The sequence below is a fragment of the Moschus berezovskii genome, chromosome 1, assembly GCF_049115385.1.
Source record: "Moschus berezovskii isolate FMDL1 chromosome 1, NW_MosBer_1.0, whole genome shotgun sequence".
Taxonomy (NCBI): Eukaryota; Metazoa; Chordata; class Mammalia; order Artiodactyla; family Moschidae; genus Moschus; species Moschus berezovskii.
The window spans coordinates 27,724,215-27,741,975 of record NC_142460.1 but is presented as its reverse complement, the minus strand read 5'-3'; positions in this window follow the sequence as shown (position 1 = coordinate 27,741,975).

Sequence of the window (17,761 nt, the reverse complement as noted above, 5' to 3'; positions counted from 1 at the left end):
AGGTCTGGAACATTTACAAGTGAAATACAAGGCGTGTGTGAGTGAGTGTGTGTATGTGCATGTACAAGGCGAGGACCTAACAAGTCCTATTCAAAGGTTTCACATGACTAAGTTATAGGTGAAGTGAAGTGAGGTCGCTCAGTCGTGTCCAACTTTTTGCGACCCTGTGGACTGTAGCCTACCAGGCTCCTCCGTCCATGGGATTTTCCGGGCAAGAATACTGGGGTGGGTTGCCATTTCCTTCTCCAGGAGATCTTCCCCACCCAGGGATCGAACCCGGGTCTCCCGCATTGTAGACAGATGCTTTACCGCCTGAGCCACCAGGGAAGTTATAGGTAACAATTTGCGTGTTGGACCGTGAGGAAGGCTGAGCGCGGAAGAATTAGCACTTTCGAACTCTGGTGGAGAAGACTCTTGAGAGTCCCTTGGACTGCAAGGAGATCAAACGAGTCCATCCTAAGTAAATCAGTCCTGAATATTCATTGAAAGGACTGGTGCTGAAGCAAAGCACTGAATACTTCGGCCACCTGTTGTGAAGAGCCGACTCATTGCAAAAGACCCTGATGCTGCGAAAGATTGAGGGCAGGAGAAGGGGAGGACAGAGGATGAGATGGTTGGATGGCGTCACTGATGCAATGGACATGAGTTTGAGCAAACTCTGGGAGACTGTGACGGACAGGGAAGCCTGGCGTGCTGCAATCCATGGGGTTTCAAAGAGTCAGACATGACTGAGTGACTGAACACAACAACAAGTTTTACCAGTGACTTATCCACTTAACTAGTTTTAGATAAAATCTTTAAATTCAGTGGCGAAAAAAAAAAAATAAATAAATTCAGTGGCGACCCAGGGACATTCATATCTAATGAAAGACTGCTGCTGCTGCTGCTAAGTCGCTTCTGTGTCCAACTCTGTGCAACCCCATAGATGGCAGCCCACCAGGCTCCCCTGTCTCTGGGATTCTCCAGGCAAGAACACTGGAGTGGATTGCCATTTCCATCTCCAATGTACCAAAGTGAAAAAGAGCAAGTGAAGTCGCTCAGTCCTATCCAACTCTTAGCAACCCCAGGGACTTCAGCCAATCAGGCTCCTCCATCCGTGAGATTTTCCAGGCAAGAGTACTGGAGTGGGTTGCCATTGCCTTCTCCGAAATAAAGACTAGGAGTCTGAAAACCTTAAAAAATGGGAAAGAATTTAGCTGCTTAATTTTGCCTAAAAGACAAAATCTATGCTATCTGTTGGGAATAAATATTCTCTTGGCATGGAGTGAGTGCTGACTCATGGCTGACTCTTTGTGACCCCATGGACTGTAGCCTGCCAGGCTCCTCTGTCCATAGGAATTCTCCAGGAAAGAATATTGGAGTGAGTTGCCATGTCCTACTCCAATATATTCTCTTACCTTCATGCTTTTCAATAGGGAAGGAATCATAAGATAGGATGTGGGACTATTTTATCCACAGTATAGATTCCCTCAGAAGACAGTCCAGCAGAATCACCATCCCACACAATAAATGAAGGATAAAGGGTGAACTATCAATAAATTTTATATGACTTCCATAATGAATGTCTAAAACAAAATTTACTTCCTCTGATACAGACAGGTCTCTGATGCCATTTCTATGTGTGCATGCTCAGTTGTGTCTGAGTCTTTGCGACCCCATGGACTATAGCCCACCAGGCTCCTCTGTCCATGGGATTCTCCAGGCAAGAATACTGGAGTGGGTTGCTATTTCTTTCTCTGCCATTTCTATAAAATATGCATGAATAAATAACATACATGTCAGATATGAAATAGAGGAGGGAAGTTTTGTTTTATAATTCATTGAAAGAACTCCATTGATAGTCAGTTTTTATTCTCTTCACTGGAGATTAGAAAAGAAGCAGTGAACCAAAGCTCAGCATTTGAGATGAGACAGAGAGTGGAAGTTGTTTACATGATTTCTTTTTTTTTTTTGGTACTATTTCCTTCCCACATCCTACTCTGACTCTTTTTAAATTTCATGTTGGTCACTCAGAACAAGGGAACATTTTTAGGGACGCGTTAACCTGTTATGGAGACAGCTGCCTTTTGGGGCTTGTGTGGGAAGGAATGCCTGAGCCACAAGCAATTCCTGTTGGCAGTCATACTAAGACAGTCTCTAAGATCCTCCTACTCTTCAAAGTGTAATAAAACACATATTTTAAAAGGAGAGTCGTCACTCACGAATACTTTGGAATAACCCTTCACTTCACTAGTTAGGGTGGGGAGTTTGTACTTTACAAGGCAGCAGGAAGACGTGTATTTGTGACCAATCCATATTCACCTTCATTTTTTGTTGAAGCAGCTATGACACTACCAACCCTAATTTTTTAACTAAGTGCTGGCTGAACAATTCTCAAATTTTTAGCAAGATCTGTGAAAATAGTAAAGGTAAGAAAAATATGGTATACGTAGAATCAAAAGTAAACAACGTCAAAGGGAAAAACCACAGGAGCACAGAATGTTTTCAGTCACTGACCAGAGAGGAGACTGCTCAGCCAAATGTACAGATTCATTTATTCTCCTTTTATGAAAATGTGTGAACTTTATTTTGCTTTGTTAATTGACACATTTGGAGTTCTTTTTTGTTTTTTTCCCCATCAAGAGATTTAAAAAAAAAAGGCAGTTATTTTGAAGAGTAACTATAAATGAGTTAATAACCATACATTTACACAGACTGAAATTTATTTTTGTCATTCTGTTTTCTAAATAAATAAAAAAAAAAAAAACAGAGGTATCCAAACCGAATTTTTCCTTTGCTGTTATTAGTCATCCAAATATTTGCGTTCTTGTTGAGTTAGGGCTTTAGTCTAAATAGCTTTAGGCTAAAATAAGTAACAAACTATTAAGTCCTGGTAGAGCTCTTTAATTAAGGAATTTTATTTATCATTCAAGGATATATGTTAGTTAATAATTATTTAAATACATATTAATTGAGATGTTTTCCCAGTAGGATTACATTTACTGAATTATTTCAATAGATAACAATGCTGCCTCAAACAGAAAACTTCTTGTTATTGATTTGTATTAATTTCTTACTAAGGGATTTTGCGTTGGAAGTTCCTGCCCCTCAGGTTTATTCCACTTCTCCCCAAATGCCATAGGACTTAACTCACAAGGACACCTTCCTTGTGAGGCTGCGCTAGTTCACTTTTCTTAAAATGGAAGTCCCCATCCCAAGCCATGTCCTAATTCCTTGCCTTGTTTCTCTCCTTAGGATCTATTCTCTCTTCCCTTTCATAATTATTTGTCTTATTTCAATGATTGATAGTTACACATTTATGTATATTTATATTCTTTGTTTTTGTAATTCATTGATGACATTTTGTTAATGGAGGGACTAAAGAAAATTATTTTTATCAACACAAAATCTGACAGTATGAAGTGAGGAATATGGCCAGAAAACTCCTTTTCTACTTACTTGAAAATCCTAAGAAAAATTTTGCAACTTCTCTGATGTTCAGTTTGTGTATCAGTCTTAGGGGGAAAAGCTAACACCATTTTTCCTGTATTATCTGTAGATTAAGTACATATGTATATATATATATTCATAAAACTTGTTAGAAATTAATCATAAATGTATTTTCATACAGTTCAGTTCAGTTCAGTTCAGTCGCTCAGTCATGTCCGACTCTCCGCGACCCCATGAATCACAGCATGCCAGGCCTCCCTGTCCATCACCAACTCTGGGTGTTCACTCAAACTCATGTCCACAGAGTCGGTGATGCCATCCAGCCATCTCCTTCTCGGTCGTCCCCTTCTCCTCCCACCCCCAACCTTTCCCAGCATCAGAGTCTTTTCCAGTGAGTCAACTCGTCACATGAGGTGGCCAAAGTATTGCAGTTTCAGCTTTAGCATCAGTCCTTCCAATGAACACCCAGGATCGATCTCCCTCAGAATGGACTGGTTGGATCTCCTTGCAGTACAAGGGACTCTCAAGAGTCTTCTCCAACACCACAGTTCAAAAGCATCAATTCTTTGGCGATCAGCTTTCTTCACAGTCCAACTCTCACATCCATACATGACCACGGGAAAAACCATAGCCTTGACTAGATGGACCTTTGTTGGCAAAGTAATGTCTCTGCTTTTTAATCTTTATTATTGAAATTATTTTAGCTATTGGTAAGATGAGGAATATATTATCCCTATATTTCTAACTTCATCACACCCCTGCATCATTTCTGTGGCAGGATTAAGATTATAATGGATAAATCTAAAATTGGTAGAAAATCAAAGCTTAGCAAATTTAAAATTTTACTTTTATTTTAGGCAATGTATAAGTGCAAAATTTCAATTGGTTTGATGGCTGAAGAACACACTGGGAGAACAAAATTACATTCCTTGCATAACCAATTCAAACAATTTTATTTCAAGTGTAAATAAATCAGCAAAAATGAGAAGTTCAGATGAACAGATTAGAGCTCCAATATTCAGATAAAGGTACTTTATCTGAATTTTCTTGAAGAGGAGGTGAAGATGAAAGTGACCAAATCTTCAACAGAGAAAGAGTAGTTAAATCCATGTTAGAGTTTTTTATAAACCCAGATTCCAGAAGAATGGTAAAAACCTGATTCTTTTTGGTTGTTCTAGATAAGTGGTTTAATTTAAGAAAATGATATTATCACATCAAGCCTTAAAAAAGTCAAATTAATAGTTTCATTTCTAGTAATTGCAAAATGGGTAAGATCTGAAATTCTTGGAAATAAGACTCCTATAATGGTGCAAGAATGTTTGTAGGTCACTAAATTTTTCTGGCAGAGAATCATGAATAATAAAGAGTTAAAAATATCCTCCATTGTATAAGTACAGAGTCAAAAATAAGATTTCCCCTCTGTAGGGTAAAATCTTCTGGTACACTGGTATGTAAAACAACAGATATAACTACGTACTTTTACACATGTAAAGAAATATTTTATAAATGTAATCTTCAAAATATCCTTTGTTAAGATTTGAGAAATGGAAAAAAAGCACACACACAAAAGAGAATGGTGATGGACTACTTTTAAAAGAAAACATTCTTGCTGATGAAAAGCATTCTAAAGAGGAAGTCATCGACCTTATCTTTGAGAAGATCTATTCCGGGGCACCTAATTACTCCTCAATATAGCTTGGAATTTGAAACAGCCTCCCACTCCTACCTTCTAAATACCAGTACACTGTAAATCCACCATTCTGCCAGAACTTATTGTTGCAAGGAATAATTTGAACCAGAAATACTTAAGTAGGGAGAATGCATATCAATCGGGCCTTCCTTGCAAACTGCTTAGAACAACAGATTCTTGGCAGAATAATCCACAAAAGTTGTCTTTACAGCAAGGATCAGTATCAACCAATAATTCTTAATTTCTCCAGAGTATCCAAAGGGTGGAAACATTGGGAAGATAGGTCAACACCCTTCTTATAGATTTCAAACTGCTGGCTGTTAATATTTTGTGAAATGCCTGCTTTTAATTATCCATATCTGTATTGGCTAGTTAGCAGGTGAAATGACTTAACTCCTCAAGGAATACATGTGGACTCAAATCAGCAGTTTTCATTAATAACCTCTCCTTACAGAAAACATTTATCATATCAAGTGAACCCTCCAGGCTGCCCCCATCTTAACAACAGAATGAATTGTTCTCATTCCTTGCAACCAGTTGAAAGGCTACAATAGTGAAACCACGCGTGACACCATGATAACGCTTGTCTGATAAGTTGGAGGCTATGCCAAACTACTACTTGAAGACAGCCTGCTCAGAAATCTTTTTTCCCAAAAGACAAGGAGTTTTTCATCCCCGGGTCCATGAGCAGCACCAACTTGAAAGAGATTAGGAAATATAATCTCACACAAAAATATACACATGGTGACAAAACAGGCAACCATGATTTCACAAGCATTGAAAAGTGCAGGAGCAAATCACACAGGGAAACACAGAGATCTTAGAAAAAATTCTGAAACTGAGGCAGTCCTGCTATTTTGCCAGCATCCTCCCACCCCCCACCCCCACCTGACCTACTGCTGTGATTAAAGTTTCAGATTCTCTGCTCACAGCAAATTCATTCAAAGTAGGGATAAGCCATCCTTTCAAATTAATCTAATTCCGGGAAGGGTTTACCAACTGTAAATAACATTTATATATGTATATGCATATCACTGAATATATATGCTATATTTGAATTTGCTTAATCAAATTGCTTTCCTCCTAATATCTGCTTGAAATGTGCAGAAATTAGATAAAAAAATTTTTTTTGGTCATTCCTTGCAGCATGTGGGGTCTTAGTCCCCTGACCAATGATTGAACCTGTGCCCACTACACTGGAAACAAGAAGTCTTGATCACTGGACCGCCAGGGAAGTCTCAGGAAGTTTTAATGAAAGAAAAAGAAACCATGCAAACTTGGGGAAGGACAACTTTGGTGCCTCTTCACAGTCTATGGGGCCTTGTAAATCTAAAAAGAAAAAGCAGAATGATAGGTTTTAGACCCTGAAAGGTTGGGTACAGAAATGCAAAGCAGTAAGGATGGGCATTAAGGATTTTGCTCTGGGTTGGACAATTTCATTTTTCCATACCTTATATTTGATGCTTATATTATGAGAAAAATGTGCCAAATAATTCAGTTTATTAATGGAATAGTAGAATTTAATAAAATTTATGGCATTTTAGATTTGTCTATATTTGCCAGTGTCTATTTTGAGATCTGGTATCATTTATACTGTTTTCTAGACTTCTTAAAATTATCCCCAATCCATAGACACACTCTGACTTGATCAAACTAATGATATAGGAAATAGTTTGTCATTCTTTGTTTCTAAAACCCAGATGCATGTAGGCTCTGGAGGGCATATTATTTTGCCAAGGATAAAAATATCTGAACTCTGTGTCTACAATATTGTATTAACTGTCTTTAATTCTGCCTGAATTTTCTTTCTTTTTTACTGGTAATGCAGTAAATAATATTGCAAGTAATACAAAACATCTTTGCATTAAATAAGATATAAGTATATTTCACATTGGCTGAAAAATTCACACAGCTCCAGAAACCTCCAAGAAATTTTCTGCTTCTTGTGAATAAATCACTACCATTTATAAGTCTAGACCTTCAGGGTGTCTAAGTTTCGTCTGTTTTATTTTTTTAAATATTTATTGAAACATAGTTGGTTTTCAATTATTATATTAGTTTCACAGGGATAGTAAAGTGATTCAACATTCTTTACAGATTATACTCCATTTAAAGTTATTACAAAATAATGACTGTATTTTTCTGTGCTCTACAGTGTATCCTTATTGCTTGTTTGTTTTATATATAGCAGTTTGTGTCACACAGCCCCCTACCCTTATCTTGCCCCTTTCCCCTTCCCTGTCCTCCTGATAACCACTAGTTCTCTTATCTGAAAGTCTTTTTATATTCTGTTCTATCCATGCATTCATCCATGTTCACATTTGTGCTCTTTTTCAGACTCCATATGTAAGTGACAACATAGTGTTTTTCTATGTCTGGCCTTTTCCAATAAAAATTGAAAGCATTTATTCCCTAGGTCCATTTACACTGCTTCAAATGGCAGAAATTTCATTCCTTTCTATGGCTAATATTCCATTGTATATATAATGGAATATTATATATCTTTATGTACAATTTATCCACATCTTCTTTATTTATTCTTCTGTTGATCGTCCCCTGGGTTGTTTCCATATCTTGGCTATTGAAAATAATGCTATTGTGAACATTGGAGTGCACATATCTTTTCTAGTTAGTGTGTTTAGTTTTTTGGTTGTATACCCAGGAATGGAACTGTTGGATCACACAGTAGTTCTTTTTTTAATTTTTAATTGATGGATAATTGCTTTACAATATTGCGTTGGTTTCTGCCATGCATCAACATGAATTAAAAATACATATATATATGCAGATGATATCACCCTTATGGCAGAAAGTGAAGAGGAACTCAAAAGCCTCTTGATGAAAGTGAAAGAGGAGAGTGAAAAAACTGGCTTGAATCTCAACATTCAGAAAACTAAGATCATGGCATCTGGTCCCATCATTTCATGGGAAATAGATGGGGAAACTGTGGAAACAGTGTCAGACTTTATTTTTTGGGGCTCCAAAATCACTGCGGATGCTGATTGCAGCCATGAAATTAAAAGCCGCTTACTCCTTGGAAGGAAAGTTATGACCAACCTAGACAGTATATTAAAAAGCAGAGACATTACTTTGCCAACAAAGGTCCATCTAGTCAAGGCTATGGTTTTTCCCGTGGTCATGTATGGATGTGAGAGTGGGACTGTGAAGAAAGCTGATCGCCGAAGAATTGATGCTTTTGAATTGTGGTGTTGGAGAAGACTCTTGAGAGTCCCTTGGACTGCAAGGAGATCCAACCAGTCTATTCTAAAGGAGATCAATCCTGGGTGTTTATTGGAAGGACTTATGCTAAAGCTGAAACTCCAATACTCTGGCCAGCTCATGCGACGAGTTGACTCACTGGAAAAGACTGTGATGCTGGGAGGGATAGGGGGCAGGAGGAGAAGGGGATGACAGAGAATGAGATGGCTGGATGGCATCACCGACTCTGTGGACATGAGTTTGAGTGAACTCCGGGAGTTGGTGATGGACAGGGAGGCCTGGCGTGCTGTGGTTCATGGGGTCGCGGAGAGTCGGACACGACTGAGCGACTTAACTGAACTGATGCATATGCCCCTCTCTCTTGAACTTCCCTCTTGAACCTCCCTGCCATCCTTCTAGGTTGTCACAGAACTCCAGTTTAAATTTCCGAGTTACGCAGCAAATTCCCACTGGTTATCTGTTTTCCATGATGGGGTCTATGTCTCCAAGGTACTTTCTCCATTCGTCCCACCTTGTTCCTTACAGTGGTTCTATTTTTACTCTTTTGTAGAACCCCCATACTGGTTTCCTTAGTGGCTGCTCCAACTTACATTTCTACCAACAGTGTGAATGTGTTCCCTTTTCTCCACATTTTCCCCAACATTTGTTATTTGTGATCCTTTCGACGATAGCCATTCTAACCAGTGTGAAATGATATTGTGGTTTTAGTTTGTATTTCTTAATTTTAGTGAAGTTGAGCATCTTTTTATGTGCCTATTTGTTATGTTTTTCTTCTTTGGAAAAATGGCTATTCATGTTCCCTATGCATTTTTTAATTGGGTTGTTTAATTTTTGAAATTGAGCTATAGAGCTGTTTATTTATTTTGGATGTCTGTGTGCGTGCTTAGTTGCTCAGTCTTGTCTGACTCTTTGTGACCCTGTGGACTGTATCCCACCAGGCTCCTCTGTCCATGGGATTTTTCAGGGAAGAATACTGGAGTGAGTTGCAGTTTTCCTCCTCCAGGGAATCTTCACTGATCCAAAGATCAAACCCACGTCTTCTCTGTCTCCTGTATTACAGGCAGATTCTTTACCAGTTGAGCCATCCAAGAAGCCATAACCCCTTATCAATCTGTCATTTGTAAATATTTTCTCCCACTCTGTAGGTTTCTGTTTTGTTGATAGTTTTCAACTTTGTGCAAAAGTTTTTAAGTTTAAATAGATTGCATTTATTTATTTTTGTTCTTATTTCTTTTTTTTTTGCCTTAGGAAGAAAATCCAAAAAATATTGTAAAAATTTAGGTCAAAGAATGTTCTGCCTGTTTTCTCTTCTAAGAGTTTTATGGTTTCAAGTCTTATATTTAGGTCTTTAATTCATTGTTTCCTTATTTTTGTATATGGTGTGAGAAAATTTTTATTTATTTATTTTAATCTTGTTCATTTACATGTAGCTGTCCAGTTTTCCCAGCACCACTTCTTGAGACAATAAATAATGGATCAGAAATAATGTGAATGCTTGTATTTTTGATGTTAGCCCAGAAAATTTAAATGTTGCTATTCTGATTGAATTGCTTTCATTATTCTATCTTCCAGATTATTTATATATTATTCTGTATCACATAGACTGCTATTCATTTCTTCCAGTGTGTTTTTCATTTCAATTTTTATATTTTTCAGTTATCTTTCCATTTTATACTTTTTGATTCCTTATTAAAATTCTTATTGTGTTTATCTCTTTCCCCTAATTCAGTTAGCATTCTTATTACAAATGTTTTGAATTCTTTATCTGGTAAACTGTTTATTTCTGTTTCACTATTTATTTTTTCAGGAGTTTTGTCTTGCTCTTATACTTGAGACTAGTTCTTCTGTCTTTTTACCTTGTCTAATTTTCTCAATCTCTACATATTTAGATGAAACCATTGCCTACTGCAGTCTTGAAAGGGTATCATTTTATAGGAGTGTCCATAGTCTTCATAGGCCCAAAATATTTGGTTGCAGAACTGGATCTGACCTGAAAAGAAGACATCTTTCCTCAGGATATACTGTCAGCTATCACCTTGGTGATAGCTTCCCTGGTGATAGTTCCCTTGGGGACTTCCCTGGTGGCTCAGATGGTAAAGCGTCTGCCTGCAATGCAGGAGACCCGGGTTCAATCCCTGGGTCGGGAAGATCACCTGGAGAAGGAAATGGCAACCCACTCCAGTATTCTTGCCTGGAAAATCCCATGGACAGAGGAGCCTGGTAGGCTAAACTCTCCATGGGGTTGCAAAGAGTTGGACACGACTGAACGACTTCACTTTCACTTTCTATCACCTTGGTAGGAGGTGGGGCTGGAGATAGAGGAGCTAGAGCCAGAAGCAAGTGTGAGGTAGGACTTTCTCTCCGCTCAGTGGCTGTTACCACCCTCTTGGGTGTGGGGTCAGATCCCAAGTTGAAGGAGCAGAAGTTCTGAGGGTCAGGTCTGAGCTGACTCTCTTTTCACTAAGTTCATGATCTCATTTCCTAGCACCAGCACCTTTGCTCTGGAGGGAAGCTGTGCCAGGGAAAGAGGTGCCCATGGAGGGTTTTCAGCTGATGAGGAGGCGTGGGGTGTGGTGGGTCAACCACAGATAGCGACCCAGGCTGGGTTCGATGCACTGTGTGTGCAGTCACCAGCAATGGCAACCCCGCTGCCTCTGAGTTTCCTTTGCCCCTCACACCCAGTGATTCCTCCCAGTCTACTTGGCCTCTGCCCTGTTGCGAACCACTCTGCAGGGCCAGGTGGAACTCACTTGGCCCGTCAGCTTTTATCACAGGTTGGACTGTGGTGGTCTGACTGTCATCAGAGATCAAGACTGCTTCTGCTGGGCCTCCTGAGTAATTGCCAGCAATGGCCATCGCCAGGGCATCAGATGCCACTGCAGTTCCAAGCTGTATGTGTGTTCCACGGCCAAGCCCTCTTCCTGTGCAGGTAGTCCTTGCTCTTTTGTGAGGTGAAGTGAGTGGGGTGAAGCATTTGCTCAATTCAGACTGGGACATGCTCTAAGACACCTATGGAAAACCAGGCAGCCACCGGAGGTCTCAGTCTGGCTTCTCTGCTCTGCTTGGGGAGCAAGCCAGCCCTCTCATGCTCCTCCTCTTGTGTGGAGTCTAGTCTCCCCATAGCCCTCCTGCTAGTTTTTGTGGCCCTCCAGTCAGCCAAGGGGGGGGGTGTTTCTTCTCTGTGTTGGACTCCAGGACTGGGGCATCCAATATGTGACTCAAACTACTCACTCTCTTGGGGAGATTTCCTCTGGTGTATTTTCCCTTTTCCTCTGAGTTCCCTCCCAGGGGCACAGATCTCCACTTTATTGCTTCGGTTCCCTTCCTTTCCAATGCTCTGTGGATCTTTGTTACAGCCTTGGTGGTGCAGGAATCTTTCTGCCAGTTTCCAGTTACTTTTCAGTGAGAATTGTTCCATAGGTGGATGTATTTTTGATGCGTCTATGGAGAGAGGTGAGTTCCACATCCTTCTTTACTATACCATCTTGATCCAAAGTCCCATTTCTTTTCTAAATGTGTGTCTGTGGGAAAGATTTGAAAACTAATGAGCGGCATTTTTTTTTTTTTTTGACTAGTTCTGCTACAAATTGTTTGTTTAAACTTAACACATATCTTCATGTCTCTAAATTTGTTCCTTCATGTGGAATTTTAAAGGGATTGAAATAATACTCTTTCAGTTCCCTTGTGGGGACACAGTTGTAATATTGTGTGACAACTTTGCATCATCAGTTTTGATTGAAGAGTTGGAACTCTCAAGGCCACATTTCATGACCATGTTTGACAAAAACTTTGTTAACAGATGTGAAGAGGGACAGCTTAGGGAATTCCTTGAGGCAATGTTAGTTTATATCAAAAATACCTTCCAGGGTTTTACAGAAATGCCAGACATTTTAGTAGAGCATTTGAAATTCCTGATGAAATATTTCACCTAGTCGCTGTCATTTTTAATGCATAAATTTTGTTGTGATTTCATCATGGAACATTTTATCCTTTCATATATATTCTTAAAATGTAACCTTGAGAAATACAGTTTTCCAGAAGGTAAAGAACCCTCATTATCAAGTGTAGAAATTTTCTTAATTTCAATTGAAGGATAATATCCTAATGTTTAAATTTACACATAATAGTTATCATAATTGTATTATAAAATTTTCTTAATTTCAATAGACAAATAATATTTTAAAGTTAACTATATATTATATGACCTTCTCTGGTGGCTCAGATAATAAAGACTCTGCCTGCAATGCAAGAGATCTGGGTTCGATTCCTGGGTTGGGAAGATATCCTGGATAAGAGAATGGCAACCCACTCCAGTATTCTTACCTGGAGAATTCCATGGCCAGAAGAGCCTGGCAGGCTACAGTCGATGGGGTCACAAAGAGTCGGACATGCCTGAGGGAATAACAGGACATACATTATATGAAAATTTTATGGTAAATTTATAATTTTATTGTTATAAAATATATTATAAAATTATTTTATAAAATTTCATTAAAAATTTTGTATAAAATATATAATACTCTAAAATTTAAAAACAAGTAGTTTATAAAGCTATTTCACCTAATTTAAATTAAATTCACTTTATTTGGCTCTTTCACTAAGGCAACATAATCTTAGCGTCATACACTATTACTATAGTGTTACTTGATTTGTTGTTAGTTTTCGGGATATTTGGCTAAACCTTTTTATTAATAAGATCTTTGAAAATAGATTTTTTGGAGTTTGTTTTGTAGAGAAACCCAAATAGTTCCCTAAGATGACATGAAGCCTTGTGTCCAAACAGAAATAGTAGCAATCAATATAATCTGTTTAATCTGGACACCCCATGACTCTTAAACTAATAAACTAGAGTGTTAATGATGTCATAGTCAAATATTCTTCTCTATTCTAAATGGGTCAATTACCAGCCCACAGAAACACCCTACCCCAGGGCCAGAAGCAATCTTATAAATGATGTAATATAATTATTTATATATAGGTAAATAATTAATTTATATAACATTATATATAAATAAATTATATCTATATTTATTATATAAATATATATAGTAGATATCAGAGGTGAAATCTTGCTCTCCATCCACAATGAGTCATAGATCAGTGTCTCTTCATATTCTAGACAACTAAGAAAACAAATAACTTTATATCCAGGGTTATACTTTTCAGATCCAATTCTTGCCAAATAAACAATACTTGGTAATTATACTTCAAATTTTGCCATGAAGTGATGGGACCGGATGCCATGATCTTAGTTTTCTGAATGTTGAGCTTTAAGCCAACTTTTTCGCTCTCCTCTTTCACTTTCATCAAGAGGCTCTTTAGTTCTTCTTCACTTTCTGCCATAAGGATAGAGTCATCTGCATATCTGAGGTTATTGATAGTTCTCCCAGCAATCTTGATTTCAGCTTGTGCTTCCTCCAGCCCAGCATTTCTCATGATGTACTCTGCATATGAGTTAAATAAGCAGGGTGACAATATACAGCCTTGACGTACTCCTTTTCCTATTTGGAACCAGTCTGCATGCAAATGGATGGGGAAACAGTGGCTGACTTTATTTTTTTGGGGGGCTCCAAAATCACTGCAGATGGTGATTACAGCCATGAAATTAAAAGACCCTTGCTCCTTGGAAGGAAAATTATGACCAACCTAGACAGCATATTAAAAAGCAGAGACATTACTTTGTCAACAAAGGTCCATCTAGTCAAGGCTATGGTTTTTCCAATAGTCATGTATGGATGTGAGAGTTGGACTATAAAAAAGGCTGAGCACCGAAGAACTGATGCTTTTGAATTGTGGTGTTGGAGAAGACTCTTGAGAGTCCCTTGGACTGCAAGGAGATCCAACCAGTCCATCCTAAAGGAGATTAGTCCTGGGTGTTCATTGGAAGGACTGATGTTGAAGCTGAAACTCCAATCCTTTGGCCACCTGATGTGAAGAGCTTACTCATTTGAAAAGACCCTGATGCTGGGAAAGATTGAGGGCAGGAGGAGAAGGGGACAACAGAGGATGAGATGGTTGGATGGCATCACCGACTCAATGGACATGGGTTTGGGTGGACTCCGGGAGTTGGTGATGGACAGGGTAGCCTGGCGTGCTGCAGTCCATGGGGTCACAAAGCGTTGGACATGACGGAGCAACTGAACTGAACTGAACTGAACTGAACTGATACTTCAAATTAAAAAAAATTTTTTTAAGTTAAAAACCAAAATGCAACCTTTGGTGTGATGGTTAATTTTATACATCAACTTGATTGGGTCACAGAAGCCCAGATGTTTGGATAAATGTTTTTTGGGTGTATGTCTATGAAGGTGTTTATCTGCTGAGGGCTTGAATAGAAGAAAAGACTGAGTGAGAAATAGTTCATTCTTTTTTATGGACTGTCTTGGAGTTGAGACATTGTCTTCTCCTGCCTGTGGAATAAACTCAGACTAAAACTTAAAACACCGACTCTTCTAATTCTCAGTTCTTCTAACTTGGACTAGAACTATACTGCTGACTTTCTTTGGCTTCTAGCTTAGACTGAGGATCTTGACCTTCTCAGCCTCCATGATCGTGTAAGCCAAATCCTAATAGTAAATTTCTTTGCATGAGAAATCACTTCAGTTGTGTCCAACTCTGTGACCCCATGTGTCCATGGGACTCTCCTGACAAGAATACTGGAGTGGGTTGCTATTTACTCCTTCAGGTATCGTCCTCACCCAGGGATCTATCCCACATTACTTAGGTCTTCCATAATGGCAGATGGGTTCTTTACCACTAGTGCCACCTAGGAAGCTCAGTAAATTCCTTTAGATAGACAGATAGATAAACAGATAGACTTCTGAAAATGCTACTTATTTCTCACCAAGATAGGATCAATTATAAGTTTAGTAACTTTGTTAATCTTACAGTTTTCCTTAGCCTCAGTTCTTCTGAATACTTGTGAATTTTGTTTGTTTGTTTTTTAGTTGTGAGCCAGTCTTCTGGAAATCCATACTTTCTTTCAAAAATTATTCACAACTACATATTGTATATCATTCTTTCCCAGATATATTGCTGATTTTGAAGGGGAATGAGATAAGAGAAATGTGGGAATCAAAGCAGACAGTAAGCACAGATCACACAACTAGGGCTATAGAATTATCATACCTGGAAATAAAAAGGTACATTACCAATACATTAAAAAAATAGAGTAAAAGATGGGGAATATCATCAGAGAATTGAATCGATTGAGAAGTATCAAACAGAAATTCTATAATTGAAAACAAACAAAATAAATGCTATGAAAAGAATAAAACAGGAAGGGGAACTCATGTACACCCGGGGCAGATTCATGTCAATGTATGGCAAAACCAACCAATATAATATTGTAAAATAATTAGCCTCCAATAAAAATTTAAAAAAAAAATGAAAAAAAAAGTTTCCCTCCCATGAATAAAGTTTGCTTTTCTACCAAAAGTAAATGAAGTCAGAACTATCCAACATTCATATATTTCAATTATAGCATAGCAAGTTTGGATTTCATTTGAAAGCTATTTGCTTTTTGTCTAATAACCAGAATAAAGCAATTACAAGTGCAAAAAAAAAGAATAAAACAAAAATGTGGGTTAAAATGAAAAGTTTTAATGTATATACAATTGGAGTCACCAAAAGAAAAGAAAAGAAAAAAACATTTAAAGAAATAATGGTATAGAACTTACCAACACTGATTATAGACCTTGACTCATGGGTTTAGAAACGTTTGTGAACCTCAAACCAATTAAAAACACAGACATATTTCTTCACGTTATAGCAAAATTACAGAAAGCCATTAAAAAAAAAAGTTTAAAAGCAACCAAAAGGAAAAAATGCATTACTTTCAAAGGAACAAAAATAAAATTGACATCTAGCTCTTCAACAAAAACAATGAAAGAGAAAACATTAAGACGCCCTTTAGGAAGGATTGGAAACACTAAAATACTACATTTTTAGGCAGAATTAAATTATCCCAGATGGAAGCATAGTAATCAGTTATGAGTGAAAAACATGAGAATTCATAGCTAAGTAGGTAGATATAAATTAAAACTCAATGCTTAATGTAATAATAATTAATAATATCAATCATAATAGCTATATTTTTTAAAAATCATACAAATGCAGAATTAAAAGTCATAATAAAATAGTATAAAAATTAAAGAGAGTAAATGCCATCATGTCATTACATTGACTAGAAAGTGTTGAAATATGAATTTAATGTGAAATCCAGTAAGTCATGGATATATATCATAGCTTCAACATAACAATAAAAAAGAATGATACAATTCAACAATTAAATAAAAGACTAATTAGAAAATGGGTAATGTTCTTGAGTGGATATTTCTCCAAAGAACACATACAGATAATCAGTGAGCACATGAAAAGATGCTGAACACCACTAATCATTGTGGAAATGTAAATCAAAGCCATAATTATATACCATTTCACATCCATTAGAATGGCTATTATCAAAAAAGCAGAAATAAAAAGTGTTGATGAGCGTGTGAAGAAACTAGAATCTCGTATATTCCTGGTAGGAATGTAAGATGGTGCAGATGCTGTGAAAAATGGTATGTTGCTTCCTCAAAAAATTGATGGTAACTGTATCTGTAAACTATTAGTTCCATTTCTGGGTATATATCCAAAAGAACTGAAAGCAGTGACTTACAGATATTTGTACTCTCATGTTCATAATAGCATTATTCACAAATGTCAAAAAGTGGCTGCAATTCAAGTGCCCACTGATGGATGAATGGGTAAACAAAATGTAATGTACACATACAATGAAATATCATTTAGTTTTAAAAAGTAAAAGAATTTTCACATGTACAGCATGGATGAACCTTGATGACATTATACTGAGATAAGTTAGTCACTATAGGTGGTAACCAGGGTAGTCAAATTTATAGGGACAAAATGTTGAATGGTAGTTGTCAGGAACTGGGTGAAGGAGGGAATGAGGATTTATTATTTAATGACTATCAAATGAGATCAAAGAAGTTCTGGAAGTGGGTGGTTGTACAGCACTGTGAATGTAATTAATGCCAATGAAATGTACACTTAAAAATGGTAAATTTTATGTTGTGTATGTTTTACCACAATTAAAAAAAAGAATCTTAACAATAATAAAAAATAATAGAATGTATTACTAACAAGGTAATAGAGGATAAGGTGTGAAAATATAAAAATAGTTTATCCAGAAAGGGCAAGGAATTAAAAAAAGAGAAGAAACAGTGAACTGATAGGACAGATTAGAAAACAAATAGAAAGTTGATAGAGATATATCCAAATGCAATAAACAATGGGCTTCCCAGGTCGCTCAGCAGTAAGAATCCACTTGCCAATGCAGGAGATGCGGGTTTGACCCCTGGGTCGGGAAGATCCCCTGGAGGAGGAAATGGCAACCCACTCCTGTATTCTTGCCTGGAG